Consider the following 11,956-nt stretch of genomic DNA (forward strand, 5'->3'; position numbering starts at 1 on the left):
ATGGTGCGGTGAGTCTGGGAGGCAGGAGGACAGCAAGACCCAGACCAGAGCAGGCTCCTCTGTGGAGATAATGCAGAGAGCTGCAGCCTGGATTTGGGGGGGGAGGAGCTCACTCCATCGGGGTGTGAGCGCAGCCAGTGCTCCGATCCATCCAGGGCCCCTTGCTTTGTGCATTCACTTCCCCAGGGCTCTTTAGCTTGGCTGTGCCTTGGAGCTAGGCCAGCTCTCAGTCTCACTCCAACCCGATGCCTCCCACAGGGTTCAGGGAGAAAGTCAAAGGCCTTGAGCCCTGATCCTGGCCTCCTGAGGAGTGGGGCTTACAGAAAGCAGGAGCGCCTCTCGCCAAAGCTCCCCCAACCATGGCACGCAAGCACCAGCCTGCACCGTCACACTCCGGCCCAGCCAGCCCCAGGGAGTCACAGCCAGCACTCAGGCCCCTCCTTTAGGGACAGGGACATCCCTGCTGGGGGACGAAAGCGCATGACCTACCTGCACAGGATACGGGAACCCGGAGGATCCGAGAGACAGGCCACACACGCATACACACAGGGTTCCTGCTATTGTTTTCCATTCGTGTGCAGAATAACTGTTGTTATGTACCTGTGTGGATGCGCACCGGCAATGGCCACACACTGCCGGCCACGGGAGGCTGCGGGCGCTCCGCCGATCTGCTGGGCAGCCCCTGATTCTCTCCTGGGGGGGCAGCTCAAGCCCTTGGCTTATGGGAACGCTGCTCCTGGGGTGTGGCTGGGAGGGGACAGCTGAATGGCCTGGGGCAGGGAGTGTCAGAACGGACGTGCACCGCCCAGCTGGGAGGCTGCAGCTCCTGCAGGAGGTGAGCAGGGACCACAGCCCTGGTGGTTAGAGGGGAGCTGCACACCCTGCTCTCGGCCTTTGACTCCCTCCTGGGCAGACATCCAGGTGCTCGGCTCACAGGGAATGGAGCACTGTGCTAGGCTTTCCACCCAGCTGCCCTAGGCCTGGGCCCAGCCCCACTGCTGACTCCACCAACCTCTTGTCTGGCCTCCAGCTGCCCCACTGCGATCCTGCCAACCCTGCCAGCTCCAGCTTCCCCTGGGGTCCTGCTGCCCTCCCTGCTGCCCCTGGGGCTCTGCGGCCCCTCTGCGGAGTTCACCGACCCTGAGGGCTGTGCAGCCGCTTGAGGTCCTGACCGAGGGGGCAGCTACATATGTGGGGTGCACCAGTACAGTGCTGTGTCCCTAACTCCTGCTCGTACCCTACCTGAGAATAAACCCGGCTGGTGCTTCAACCCTTACCTGGTCTGTGTGTTTGGGGCACCACTGCTCCGGGCACTGGGCCCAGATCACTGAACACACACACACACACACTGAGGAGTTCTCCTCTCCTTGCAGGCAGAGGACGTGCCTGGGCCCTGCAAGGGCTGCTGCTGAGAGCCAGCGACTCCCAGACCTCCTCCAGCTGTCTGGGTGTGGGGAGCCGTGTGATGGGGTTCAGGGGTCCCCCTGCACTGCACCCCGCCCGCTGGCAGGAGAGACTCTCACTCAGCAGGCACAACAGCAGGTTTATTAGGCAACAGATGTCCAGTTTCTCATAGAAGCAACAGCATAGCAGCCAGAGACAGTCCTTCCAACCTGTCCTGGGGGGAAGACCCCGAGGGGTGCCCCTCTGGGGTGTAGCTTTCCCCCTCCTCAGGCTGGCTGCCTTCCAGCTCTCCCTTTTCCTCGCCTCCAACTGCCGCCCCCGATTTAAAACCCAGCTCAGCTCCTCCCTGCTCTTTGTTCAGGCAGAGGTGTTATCTGCCAGTTGTAGCCCCAGGGTCATCCTTAGCCACTGGGAGCTGCTGCTTGCCTCGGACATCCAGCCTGACTCACACATGCACCCCCCCCCCCACTCCATCACATTTTTTCCCCCTTCCAGACCGCACTGAGCGGGGTCACTTAGCCAGTGACCTGGGGAAGTTCGGGGCCCTCCCTGCGTGACAGGGCATTGGCTATGGTGTTGTTGTTCCCCTTGACGTGGACCACCTTCATGTTGTAGTCCTGCAGGAGCAGACTCCACCGCAGGAGCTTGGCGTTGGCCCCTTTCATGTGATGCAGCCAGGTTAGGGGTGAGTGATCGGTGTACACGGCGAAACGCCGTCCAAACAGGTACGGCTGCAGCTTCCCCAGCGCCCACACCATGGCCAGACATTCCTTTTTTATGGCTGCGTAGTTCTGCTCCCGGGGCAGCAGCTTTTTACTTAGGTACACGATGGGGTGTTTTTCCCCTTTGTTAGTCACCTGCATTAGCACCGCCCCCAGCCCCACGTCCGAGGCATCGGTGAACACCAGGAAGGGCTTGTTGAAGTTTGGATTTGCCAGCACTGGGGCCCTGACCAGAGCCTTCTTCAGCGCGCAGAGGGCCTCTTGGCACTGCTTGGTCCAGACCACCTTGTTAGGCTTTTCCTTTTTACACAGCTCCGTGAGGGGCTGCGATGGAGCTAAAGTGGGGCACAAACCTCCGGTAGTACCCCGCCATCCCAATGAAGGCCTGGACCTGCTTCTTAGTTTGGGGTGTTGGCCAATCTCTGACAGCCTTCACTTTAGCTGGCTCTGGCTTTAAGCAGCCGCTGCCCACCTTGTGGCCCAGGTAGGTTACCTTAGCCATTCCCACCTTGCACTTCCCTGCCTTGATAGTTAGACCGGCCTTCTGGAGTCGGTCCAGCACCTGCTTGACCTGGGACACATGGTCCTCCCACCTCTGGCTGAAGATGCAAATGTCGTCCATGTAAGCCAGGGCAAAGCTCTCCATCCCTTTCAGTAGCTGGTCCACCAGACGATGGAAGGTAGCGGGTGCCCCCTTGAGGCCAAAGGGCAGGACCAAGAACTCGTAGAGCCCCACAGGAGTGATGAAAGCCGACTTTAGCCGGGCATCTTGGTTTAATGGCACTTGCCAGTACCCCTTGGTGAGGTCTATGGTGGTGAGGTAACGGGCTTCCCCCAGCTTGTTTAAAAGGTTATTAGGCCTGGGCATGGGGTAGGCGTCCGAGACAGTGATGGCGTTAAGCTTGCGATAGTCCACACAAAACCGAACAGACCCATCTTTTTTAGGGACTAACACCACGGGAGAGGCCCAGGGGCTGGACGAGGGTTGGATCACCCCCAGAGCCAGCATGTCTTTAACCTCCCGCTCTATGTCCTGAGCCGTCCTCCCTGTGGCTCTGAATGGCACACACTTGATAGGGGCGTGGGTGCCTGTCTCTATTCGGTGGACAGCCAGGTCAGTGCGTCCGGGTCTGTTCGAGAACAGCTGTTGATGCAAATGCAGCACCTCCTTGATCTCCGTCTGCTGGGCAGGGGTCAGCTGGTCTGAGAGGGGAATAGACTTCAGCAAGGAGCCGGCTCCAGTCCTTGTGAGTAAATTCACCAAGGGATCATCCCCCTGCCCCTCCCAGTGTCTGCACACGGCCAGCACCAAGTTCTGCCTGTCCCAGTAAGGTTTCATCATGTTCACATGATAGACCCGGTGGCTGTGGGCCCGGTTTGACAGTTTCACCACATAATTTACGTTATTTAGCTGTTTGACGACCTTGAAGGGCCCATTCCAGGCCGCTTGCAGCTTGTTCCGCCGCACAGGTATAAGGACCATCACTTGATCCCCGGTGGCATAGGCTCGGGCCCTGGCGTTACGGTCATACCAGACCTTTTGCTTCCTTTGGGCCATGGAGAGGTTCTCCCTGGCCAGGCCCATGAGCTTGGTGAGTTTTTCCCGGAAGGTCAGTACATACTGTACCACTGACTCCCCTTCAGGAGAGGCCGTTCCCTCCCACTCTTCTCTGAGCAAGTCCAAGGGTCCCCGTACCCTCCTTCCATACAGCAGCTCAAACGGGGAGAACCCCGTGGATCCCTGGGGCACCTCCCTGTATGCAAACAGCAGGTGGGGTAAGTACTTGTCCCAGTTATGGGGGTATTGATTCATGAAGGTTCTCAGCATCTGCTTTAGAGTCCCATTGAACCTCTCCACCAGCCCATTGGTTTGCGGGTGGTAGGCTGTGGCCCAGGTGTGCCGGACCCCACACTTGTCCCACAAGCTTTGCAGTAGGGCCGACATGAAGTTGGACCCCTGATTTGTGAGGACCTTCTTGGGGAACCCCACTCTGCTGAAAATGGACAGCAGTGCATCAGCCACGGTGTCAGCGTCGACAGAGGTCAAGGCCACAGCTTCTGGGTATCGCGTGGCAAAATTTACCACTACCAAAATATATTTCTTCCCCGAACGCGTTGCCTTGCTGAAGGGGCCCACTATGTTTATAGCCACTTTCTGGAAAGGCTCCTCTATGATGGGCAGTGGCCTCAAGGCAGCTTTCCCCTTGTCCCGGCTCTTCCCCACCCTCTGGCAGGGATCGCAGGACAGGCAATACAGACGGACAGCTGCAAAGATCCCTGGCCAGAAAAAGTTTTGTAACAACCTTCTCCTGGTGCGGTGGATCCCCTGGTGTCCTGCGAGCGGGACATAATGGGCTAGGTACAGCAGCCTGCGCCGGTACTTTTGGGGAACCACCAGTTGCCTCTGGACCTTCCATGGCTCCGCTTTGCGTCTGGGAGCCCATTCCCGGTACAGGAATCCCTTTTCCCACAGGAATCTCTCCCTGCAGCCCTCCCCCAGCTGTGGAGCTGGGCTGAGACTGGCCAGTTCTCTCAGCTTCTGCAAGGAGGGGTCTCTCTGCTGCTCTGCCTGGAATTTTTCCGCTCGGGCAGGAGCGGATGCTACTTCCCCATCCCTGCCTGGCTCCAGCATCCCTGGCCTGTGAGATCTGGTTTTTGGGGGCCCCCTTTCTCTTAGGGTTGGCCCCTGTGGCTTTGGCTGGGCCTGTACCCCTGAATCTGGGGAGCGCACCCCTCGTTTTCTTTGGCTACGGGTTAGGACCAGGGCACGAGGGCGTTTACCTTGCCAGTTCTCCAGGTTAGCCCCCATCAGTACATCTGCCGGCAAATGGCTGTGCACGCCCACTTCCTTGGGGCCTTCCTTCTTCCCCCATTTTAGGTGCACCCTCGCCATGGGCACCTTGAAAGGGGTCCCATTAATTCCTGTTATTGTCAGGTGGGAATCGGGTATCATGCAGCCCGCTGCCACCACCCCGGGTCGGGCCAGCGTCACGTCAGCGCCTGTGTTCCAGAACCCCGTGACCTTTTTCCCGTCTACCTCGAGGTGTTTGAGACACTTGCTCCACAGAGGCATTGCCGCCCCCACTCTGTAAACTGGCCTCTGAGCATTTGGTCCCCCTGAGGAGCTGGTCTGTGGGGCGGATTCGGCCCAAGCCGAGTGCCCATTGTCAGCACCACCCGCCTTGGCCGCCAGCCCCTCTGACTTTTGGGACCCCACCCAGTTGACTTCATGACCCCCCGGCCTGCTCAACCTGTCTGGGAGCCTGGGGCACTGGGCTGCTTTATGCCCCTTTCGCCCACAGCGGTAACAGCCTGGGTCTGGTTGTGTCCCTCGGGCCGGCTGCTCTGTCCGGGTTTTGTTTGGCTCTCTGGGGGGTGGGTGGCTGGCCCCTCTTTCCTGGGCTTGCCCAAGAAGTGGTCCCCTCTGTCGTACAGTTAGGGACCGGTCTCTCTGAGATTTTCGGTTTCTCCAGGACTTCCTCTCCCTCCGGGACTCCCTCTCTCTCCGAGACTCCCTCTCTTTGTGGGGCTCACTTTTAAACCTGGCCCGGCTGTTTGTGAAGTCATCTGCCAGTTTTCCTGCATCATGTGAGTCCCCTGGCTTCCGGTCCACGAGCCACACCCTCAGGTCAGGTGCGCACATCTTGTAGAATCGCTCCACGACCGCCAGCTCGATCAGGTCCTCTACGGACTGGACTTCCATTCCGAATGCCCACTTCTGGTAGTATTGCTTCAGGCGGGCAGTTGTATTTACGTGGGTTTCCTCTGGCCTCTTCTGCGCCTCCTGGAACTTCTTCTTGTACATCTCCGGAGTCAGCCCGAACTTATGCAGCAGGGCCTGTTTGAACCGTTCATAGTCCCCAGGCTGCAGCCCCACCAGCTGGCTGAGCACCGCTGCGCCCTTCCGGCCCAGCAAGGGGGTGAGGTGCCGGAGCCACTCATCTGGGGGAACCTCATGCAACTCACAGGCTCGCTCGAAGGCGGTAAGGAACTCGTCCATGTCCCCTGGGTCCTGACACTGGGCCAGCACACGCGTCTTCAAGTGACTGGCCACCCCGAGCCGTCTGGCCCTCTCCCCGCTTACCGCAGCTGGGGCCTCTTGGCGTCTCGCCTCTGCCATGGTTCGCTTATGCTCCCGCTCTCGCTCTCTCTCCTTCCGTTCTCGTTTTTTCTCCTCCCGCTGTGTCTCTTGTAGCTGGCGCTCGTGCTCACGCTCTCTTTCTCGTTCCTGGCGCTCGTGCTCACGCTTTCTTTCCCGTTCCTGGCGCTCACGCTCTCTTTCCCGTTCCTGGTGCTCCAGTTCCTTTAATTTCACCTTGAGTTCCAGCCGTTGCAGCTCTGCGGTGGGGGACTCTGCCCGCGATGGACCACCGCTAGCTGAGCGCGACCTGGCGGGCACCGCGTCTGTTTGACGGCGTCGAGCCCCCGCTCCTGTCGGAGAATCCGAAATGCTTCCCGAGGCTGACCGGCCACTTTTTGCCGGGACAGGCTCTGCCCCCCCGGATCGGTCATTCTCTTCCAGCTGTGCAATCAGCTGGGCCTTGGTTGCCTTCCCCACGGTCAGGCCCCTCTCTCTGCACAGCCCCGCTAGCTCTGCCTTCAGGAGTCGGGTATAATCCATCTCCCCGCTATCTCCCGGGGTATCCACTCACCAGCAGCAGCTGCAGGAATGGCTCTGTTCTCCCTCTGACTCTTGTGAGACTTCTTCCTTCTTCGGTGCTCAGTTAGCCACTGCTGGGAGCTCATCCGTGGGTGCAGTGCATCCCACTCCTGACACCAGTGTGATGGGGTTCAGGGGTCCCCCTGCACTGCACCCCGCCCGCTGGCAGGAGAGACTCTCACTCAGCAGGCACAACAGCAGGTTTATTAGGCAACAGATGTCCAGTTTCTCACAGAAGCAACAGCATAGCCGCCAGAGACAGTCCTTCCAACCTGTCCTGGGGGGAAGACCCCGAGGGGTGCCCCTCTGGGGTGTAGCTTTCCCCCTCCTCAGGCTGGCTGCCTTCCAGCTCTCCCTTTTCCTCGCCTCCAACTGCCGCCCCCGATTTAAAACCCAGCTCAGCTCCTCCCTGCTCTTTGTTTAGGCAGAGGTGTTATCTGCCTGTTGTAGCCCCAGGGTCATCCTTAGCCACTGGGAGCTGCTGCTTGCCTCGGACATCCAGCCTGACTCACACATGCACCCCCCCCCACTCCATCACAAGCCAGCAGCAGGGAAAGGGAGCCCCCGGCCCTGGCAGAAACGCTCTCCCCTCTCTGTGGAGCAGGTTCCTTCCCTCTGCCCCCAGAGCCCTTCATCACCAGCAGGAAAGCTTCCCCCTTTGCTTGGCCTGACCCTAGCCCATTCCCCTGCTCCTAGGCCAAGCGCTCTCTCCTCACCTGGCTGCAGCTCGCAGAGCTCCACTGTGGAGCCACTGGGGTTCGCCCAGAGGCTCTAGGCAGCTTCACCTCCTGCCCTGTGCGCTGCCCATGGCCCCTCTACAAGCTCGGTTTGTGTACAATGAAGAGGAGCCTCCTGCCCAGCTGTCTGCTGGGCTCTGTCCCAGCCTCCCCTTATGGGGGCAGCCTGCAGCAGTGGGGCCAGGTCACCTCATCCAGTCCAGCCAGGGGATGCTGGGTCTCAGAGGCAGGGCAGTGAGACCTCATTCCTTCATGGTGGTAAGAGCCAGTGACTGCTCGGGGCATGTGGGGCACAGGGGGCTGAGAAGATGGAGCAGGTGGCCAGGACACTCCAGCTCCTACCACCTGCAGGGTGATGGGGGAGGTGAGCCCTGCTGCTGGCGTGCCAGGACCTGTACCCTCGGCTGCATCACTCCAGGGGCTGGAGGGGACGAGGGCGAAGGGGGATGACATGGGGCAGAGCTTGGGAAAGGGGTGAGCTGAGGGTGTCTGGGGTGGGGTTGCCCCTGGCCCTGTGTCCTTCCAGGAACGGCCCTGCATGTGGGTCTGTTGGTGGGGGAAATGGGATCCCTGATCCATAGCCTGGCTGAGAGCTTCTCCCATCCCCAGATCCCAGCCCTGGGACAGAGATGGCTCCTCAGTGACCCCCCCCCAGGAAGAGGCTCCCCAGAGAGGGCCTTGAACCTAGAGCATTTCTGGCAGGAGGCTCCAGCCCCTCTGGCACACAGAGAGCATCCTGCAGGCTCCATCCCATGGCCCCTTTGCTCTTCAGCTCCACTTCCCACAGCAGAACACACCAGCCCTGCAGCTCCCAGAGTCCTGACACCTCCACCTCCCTCCCTTCGGCAGTGGGGTTACTCCAGGCCCCTCACCACACTGCTCAGCTTGGCATGAGGCAGGCCCTGAACCTGTGTCACCATCACAAGCCAGCTCCAGATCCAGCCAGTGGAGCCTGTGTGTGTCCTCAGCCCCTCTGGGATCCAGCTGTGAAACTGGGGGTAAGAACCTCAGGAGCGGTACAGGGCTGAGCAGAGCTGGAAGAGGGGACTTGCCCCTGGGCTGAAGAGCCTGGGGCTTGGCCTCACAAACGAAAGGAGAAGCCGTGCCTGGGAGAGACCTCAGACCTCCCGCGAGGAGCCAGGCGGCAGTGGGGAGAACCCCCAGCCGGGCTCTGCCCGGGACGGAGAGGGAGGCGGAAGGTGAAAGCACAGGGAAAGCCTCGGGAACGTGAGACGAGGCAGGACGTGCCCAGGGAAAGCTGCAGCACAGAGGAAAGAGCAGCCCCAGCGGTGGGTAGAGGGGCCTTGGCTGGGACCACTGTCAGGTGGGACTAGGTTCCACTCCTGCCCGGAGAAGGGGATGTTTGCACACCCAGGGGAGGTTCCCGAGCCCAGCAAGGGGGCCGCTGGCAGAGCAAGAGCCCGAGCCAGGGCCGGAGGATTTATTTCCATACACAGACCTTGCCGGGCCATCACTGTGAGACAGGCTGGGCCCTGGAAGGGGGGGCTGGAGGTGGCGGCCCGGCCCGAGGCCGAGTGCCCAGGCAGCGAAGTGCCCTGGTGCTGGAGTGACCCTCGATTGGAGAAGCCCCGCGAGAGGGGTGTGATTCCCGGCCTGGCCACAGTGGGACCGCTACCGATGCGCGAGCACAGCCCTGCGCGGCCCGCTGCCTCAGTTTCCCTCTTCCCCCCCCCCCGACGGCACTGGGCGGGGACAGGCGCGGGGGGAGGAGCTGGGAACCTCCCACGGGATTAGCCCCCTCCCCCCGTTCGGAACAGCGGCACGTTCCCCTCCCGGCGCCGGGGAGAGAACCCAGGAGTCCGGCCTGTGCAAGGGGCGGGGGCGCCCCGAGGAGCCAGCAGCTCCGCCCCGCCCGAGCGGGGAGGTCACCAGCCCCCGCAAGCCCCGCCCCTGACCAGCGCGGAGGGGGCGGGGCCAAAGCTGCACGCACCGGAGTGGGCGGAGCCGGGACCGCTCACACGGGAGGGGCGGGGCGGGGCCGGGCCCCGCCGGCTCCAACTGGGGAACGCGCGTGCGGCTGGCACAGGCCGGGGGCGCCCCCTGCTGGAGCGACACCAGCTCCGCCCCGAGCATGACCCGAGCTGCCAGCCCCAGCCTGGGGGCCCCGCGGAGACACCCCGAGCCCCGGGGGATCCCGTCGCCCTCCCGCCAGCCCAGGGGGCAACGAGGCCCCCAGACTCCGCACACGGGCCAGTCCCTGACTGCTCCTGTCCCCCTCCACTGCCCCGTGTCTGCAGCAGGGTCCCCCCCACACCCCAACCCACCACTGCCCGCAGTGTCTGCAGCAGGGTCCCCAGGGCCATGGGCAGGGAAACTCCAAAAAGCCACTAGCTCAGAGGGCTTTATACAAGGGGTTTATTCAATGGGAGCAGGAGGTGGGGGCAAGAGGCGAGGGGGGCTCCCCATGGCTCAGAGGGGTCAGGATTCCCTCTCACCACCCCTGTAGGGCCTGGCCAAGCCCTGGGTACAGCCTGGGGACCCCTGACGCTATCACTGGTCTCCATCACAAATTCTTGCCCACCCAGGGCAGCAGGAGCACTCAGGGCTGGGGGAGGCCACACTCTGGCCCCACCCCTCCCACCTGAGGCCGCACTGAGACCGACTGAGGGGGTGAGGTTATTCCCCTGCTTGGGTCACACGTGGTTCCTGGTGCCTGGCAGGAACACCGGGTTGTGCCTCAGTTTCTCTAGGCACATCATCAGTGCGTGGTGGTGATGGGAGCGTCTGTGTGATGACGTCTCCCAGGTAGGTAATGGTAGTTCCAGGCGCCCTGTTACCCAGGCACCCAGGGGAGCCCTTTCCTCCCGGAAACAGGCCAAGGCGGGCGCAGGGGCCTGGCCAGTCTGAGTTGGAGCTGGGCAGTTGGAAGGTGGTCGGTCTGGGCTGGCTGCAGAGGGAGGAAGGGGCCAGGGCCCAGCTCAGGGACCCCTCTGGGCCCCTCTCTCCCAGCTGGATTGTACTGATGCCTCTGGTCCCTGTGCTGCCTGTTCTACGCTGGGTCCCTGTCACCCCATAACCCCCTGTTCTCCTGCCCACATGCCCACTCCAGGACAGCAGCCGATAGGAGCCGAAAAGTTCTGCTGGGGGTGGGGCAGTGCCAGTCGGCTGGAGTCCAGCCGCTAGGGGCCAAGAGGATTTGCCAGAGCCAGAGGCAGTGCAGCACCAGGACCTGCTTCTGGCACCACACCCCCCACTCCCTTGCAGACCCTTCACCCCCCCCCCCCCCAGGCCTCCAGCTGGGCCCCACCCCCGCAGCTCACAACCCCTCCTCCAGCCCCCACACTGTCCTGCACCATCCCCTCCCCCTCCCCCAGCTGGATCCCACCCGCCCCAGCTCACAACCCCTCCTCCAGCCCCCACCCCCCCTTGCACTGTCTCCTACCCCACACCCAGCTGCCCCCCCCCCCCACAAGCAGCGGTCCTTGGCCACGTGCCAAAATCATATTCCGGTGAAGTCAGCGGCTGCCTGGGGCTGGGATGGGGGGATCTGGTTCAGGGTGGGCCCTGGGGCCGGGGCTGGGTGAGGGTCTGGTTCAGGGTGGGCCCTGGGCCAGCTCCTGCCAGCTTGTCCACCTGGGGCCCACAGGCTGCCTGCAGTCGTCTCTCGGGGCAGGCGAATGGCACCGGCAGGTGTGAATCCTGCCCTGGCCAGGTCAAGTGTCTCTTCGGGCCAGAGCCTTGGGCGGGTGCCTAATGCCCAGTGGGACCTGCCAATACTGAGACCCCCCCCAGCTCTCACCACTAGCCCCCACTGCCCTGCCAGAGCCAGCAGCCTCACCCCCAGAGGGGCACGGGGGAAGCTCCGGCAGGAGCATAACACTGCCTGGGGCTTCTGAGTGTCTCCCAGCTCCTTCGGGAGCCACCCTGGCGTCTCTCCCAGGGCCTTGTGGGCAGCCTGGGCCAGGAACTTGGGGAAGGGTTCGGGGCAGCCGCCTGGCTCCGTCAGCTACCCCAGGATCGGGCTGTCAGGGTGATAGTGTCAGGGGCTGCCTGGGGTTGGGGGGGACAGGGACGGGGACAGCTGCCTGGGGCCAGGGGGGGCGGGTACAAGGTCTGCACTGTCTCTTCTCTGTGATTCCCGGTTGTGATCCGTGAGACAAGCAGGGCCCCTGGTGTGAATTCAGGCCCCGGCCTGGGGGCTCCCTGCTCCCAGCCCCTGTGGCTGGGCCATGGGTGAGCTGAGTTCGCCAGGTCTCAGCTCCATCCCCTCCCCAGCCAGTCCCTCAGGCAGAGGGAGCAGATAGGTGGGGGGGACTTCATCTCCCCCTTGGCCCTGTGCCCCCCCATCCTGCTACCCCTAGCTGCCACCAACCACAGACACATGCAAAGGGTTAACACCCAGCTCCCCCACCCCCCACAGGCCCCACTCTAGGACCATCTGACCCCACCCCACCCAATCAAATCCATTTCCT

This window comes from Carettochelys insculpta, chromosome 22 (genome assembly GCF_033958435.1).
Source record: "Carettochelys insculpta isolate YL-2023 chromosome 22, ASM3395843v1, whole genome shotgun sequence".
NCBI classification, from domain to species: domain Eukaryota; kingdom Metazoa; phylum Chordata; order Testudines; family Carettochelyidae; genus Carettochelys; species Carettochelys insculpta.